This window comes from Oryctolagus cuniculus, chromosome 9, assembly GCF_964237555.1.
Source record: "Oryctolagus cuniculus chromosome 9, mOryCun1.1, whole genome shotgun sequence".
Lineage (NCBI taxonomy): Eukaryota > Metazoa > Chordata > Mammalia > Lagomorpha > Leporidae > Oryctolagus > Oryctolagus cuniculus.
The window spans coordinates 14779921-14784094 of record NC_091440.1 but is presented as its reverse complement, the minus strand read 5'-3'; the positions used below and the strand labels follow the sequence as shown (position 1 = coordinate 14784094).

The 4174-nt window shown below is 44.5% G+C and overlaps 1 pseudogene; it reads right to left on the bottom strand.

The window, feature by feature from the left end:
• Positions 1-2451: 2451 nt before the first annotated feature.
• On the bottom strand, positions 2452-3344 carry LOC108177058 (pre-mRNA-splicing factor 38A pseudogene; annotated as a pseudogene).
• Positions 3345-4174: the final 830 nt, after the last annotated feature.

Genomic DNA, 4174 nt, shown 5'->3' with positions numbered 1-4174 from the left:
TGTTAAAAATATAAAAAAGTGCAGTGCATAATTTGCTAGTAGTAATACTCATTGGATGAAGGTACTTCAAAAAGTTTATGTAAAATGAAATTAAAAGGTGAGTTTATTTTGCAGTAAAAAACTTGAGATCCATGCATAGTTTCTTCACAGTATGCATTTTTATGAATTTTTAAAGACTCCTCATACATTCTATATAGCTAATTATCACAGAATTTTTCATTGATCTTTACCAAACTCTTTTGTATTAGTCAAGGCTTCCCACAGAAACAATAGATAGATGATAGATTAGGCAGAAAGATAGGTAATTGATAGATGTATAGACATTTGATATATAGACTAGATATATAGACAGACTAGATAGATGATAGATAGATAGATAGATAGATAGATAGATAATAGATACTTATTATGAGGTATTGGCACATATGACTGCGGTGGCTGAGGAGCCCCATGTTCTGTCCCCTGTGTTCAGGAGACTCGGGAAGCCAATGGTGTAGCTTGGTGGCTGAGAGTCAAGGAGCTGATGGCGAATAAAGATCCCAGTCCATTTATATAGGCCAGGGATCCAGGACCATGAAGGACAAGGGAGACCCATATCCCAGTTCAAGCAGTCAGAGTAAACCTACCCTTCTTTTTTTTTAGATTAAAAACTGATTTTATATTGCTGCAAAAGTCCCTTCAGTTCAATGTAAACAACAAGTTGTGTATCCTGAAACAGATGTGACTTTCCCAGTAGCTAGACCCCGGAAGGCAGCTTGTGACCACAGTTCTTGCGTGGCAGACTATGGTAGCCGGATGCCACTCAGTCACTTTCCCCCATGCCATCCCATAGCTGTCTCATGTGACAACTGGTTAAACTGAATGCATCGTCTTCTCTACTACCAGAGCCCTCATTCCCTGTCCCTCTAAAAACTGTCTCTTCCTGTTGTATTTTCTACATTTGTCATTTGTGAATGGCATCTGTGTCTCACAATTCAGGTAAAAGCCATGCACAATGTTAGGTATTTTCCATCAAATCCATTTGAATCTTGTTGCCCTCCTCTTCAATGTAGGGTAAAGGTTGAAACACCTCAATCTGGCTTGTGGGGAAGGACAAATGACACCACAAAATGTGCTGCATATAGGATAGTGTCTGTTCAGCTGTTCAGTGATACCAGATTAAATGATCCAGAAGAAGCCGCGTGTTTGAATGTGTTCTGTCCTTGAAAAATCGCTGCTACCCCATTTTCTTGTTCATCACTACTTGCTGCTGCTAGACAAAAGGAGCTGCTCTGTTATACTGATTTGAACTTTAAATAATTATAGCAACACCAACTCCAGAATTCTCAAAGCAGTTACAATGATAGAGCAACCCAAAAATAAACTGCAGAAAAATGGGTATTCTGCACTTAGTAACAGAAAAGGATAGGGTCAACCTGTCTTTGTCATTCATATCTCCAACCCCTAGATTCTCTCTACTTTTCTAAATATGAATACAATCATGATTGGCAGGTCAAACACTGACCTTAAGAAACATCACCCTTCAAAGATACTGGTTATGATTCAAAGATATACAAAACTCCACACCTCTTTCATTAAAAAAATGAGAAACTTGGTAAGAAAAATCTAAAATATTCTTATAGCTGCCTGGGGAGCAGGTCTTAATCCTTATGCCCTCCTATGCAGAGGAGGCCATTTGGACTAAAACCAAGTTGAATCCAGTACTCACTCCCTCTCCAGCTCTTCTTGTGGCGTTTCTTAGATCTTTCAGGAGACTTTGAGTGGCTCCTGTGTCTGTGACTGTGATGATGACCTGGGGATTTGGAGCGGGACTGTGCTGTGGATGTCTAGACCTCCTGCGGTGACGTCTGGGACTCTTGCTGCAATGCCTTTCTCTATAAGGGGATGGGATGGGCTTCTCTGTTTGGGAGATTGACTCGTATTTCTCCTGTAGCCCAGTGTAGAAGAGTGACGGGGCTAATGTACGTCTCAGTAGCACCGCCGGCCATGATCAGCTGGTGGCAGTCCTTCCAACTTCTCATCTTCCTCTTCCTCCTCTTCACCGGACTCCATGTCACCCATGTCCTCTTTTTTTATTTTATTTTTTTTATCTTTTTTTTTTTTTTTTTGACAGGCAGAGTGGACAGTGAGAGAGAGAGAGACAGAGAGAAAGTTCTTCCTTTACCATTGGTTCACCCTCCAATGGCTGCTGAGGCTGGCGTGCTGCGGCCGGCACACCACGGTGATCTGAAGCCAGGAGCCAGGTGCTTCTCCTGGTCTCCCATGGGGTACAGGGCCCAAGCACTTGGGCCATCCTCCACTGCACTCCCGGGCCACAGCAGAGAGCTGGACTGGAAGAGGGGCAACTGGGACAGAATCCAATGCCCTGACCGGGACTAGAACCTGGGGTGCCGGTGCCGCAGGCAGAGGATTAGCCTATTGAGTCGCGGCGGAGGCCACCCATGTCCTCTTCTAGAGCACTAACCCAAGTCCCCACTGCTCAGCTTCCCCTACTACATAGCGTTTCTGTAGCCCAGGCAGAACAGTATCCCAGATTCTTGCTGTGTAGCAGTTCATCAATAAACTCATCTACGCACTTTAGTTCAAACATCTCATTTTGGTTCTGGCTCTTGATTTTTCAAGTTGTTATACAAAGGCTCCAAGTACTTGTAGCAATCAATCGCAATGCCTGTCAGCCTCATGTAAAGTGTCCCCAACTACAAACATAGTTGACATCTTCTTTTTTTTTTTTTTTTTTTTTTTTTTTTTGACAGGCAAAGTTAGACAGTGAGAGAGAGAGAGACAGGAGAGAGACAGAGAGAAAGGTCTTCCTTTTCCATTGGTTCACTCTGCAATGGTCGCTGTGGCCGGCGCGCTGTGGTCGGTGCACTGCAGCCGGCGCACCCCGCTGATCCGAAGCCAGGAGCCAGGTGCTTCTCTTGGTCTCCCATGCGGGTGCTGGGCCCAAGCACTTGGGCCATCCTCCACTGCACTCCCGGGCCACAGCAGAGAGCTGGACTGGAAGAGGAGCAACCGGGACAGAATCCGGCGCCCCGACCGGGACTAGAACTCAGTGTGCTGGTGCTGCAGGCAGAGGATTAGTCTATTGAGCCACAGTACCAGCAAAATCTTCATTTTTTAAAAACTCTACAATGATATCCTCCTCAGGCTGAATCTGAAGCATCTTCAAGGTTAAATATAGAAAAGGAGTTGGTTTTATGTTGCCCCCATAAACAACACCTACAGACCTTAACTCCATGGCTTTATTGACCACCGTTCCTGTTTGACTTACAGATCTTCTCCACCAGATACTGAGGATTGGTGCCATGGATGCTATGTGCATCCTTCACAGTACGGTTTCCCATTTTAGGACGCCTCCCACCCTTCTTCTGTCTTTTTGTTCTCTATAGTCTCCCCATGAATTGGATGATGCTCACCACATTGGGAGGGGCCATATGCTTTCCCAGATCACTGTTTCCAATGCTAATTCCTTCCAGAAACATCCTCAAAGGCAAAGCTAAGCTCAACATTTTACCAGCTTTCTAGGCATCCTGTGGCCCAGTCAAGTTGATACATAACTGTCACACCTTGTACCTTTAGGTAACTTAAACTTGCAAATGTATCAGAACTTGACAAATGGAACATCATTCCAATCCACTCTTTTCCCAATAACTGTATTATTAAACCTGATGGGTGATTTTCTGTTAAGCTATAGTCACCCTTGAATTAACTGTATCCATTAAGCTGAGTTTTTAGTTCTGGGAGTGAAGTCAGCTCTAATTCAGCAGCTTCTGCTGATTTCTATGACGTCGATGCCACATGAAGGCTACCAGTGTGTCGTCACTGAATGCAGACAGGAAGACACGTGCAATGGCACAGGATTGCACAGTATTTCCAACACAGAGATGAAATTGATGTAAATAACCTCAAGAGCACAAATAAAGGTAAGAGCACAGGGCAGGAATGTGATGGATCAGTCAAGACATTACCTAGACACCCACATCCCATGTCAGCAGAGTGCCTAGGTTCAAGGCCCAGTTCCACTCCCAATTCCAGCTTCCTGCTAATACAGGTGATGCATTATTCAAGACAGTAGATGATGGCTCAAGCACTTGGGTCCTTGCCACCTATATGGAAGACCTGGATTGAGTTCCCCACTCCTGGCTTTGGCATGGCCTAGCTTCAGCTGTTGCAG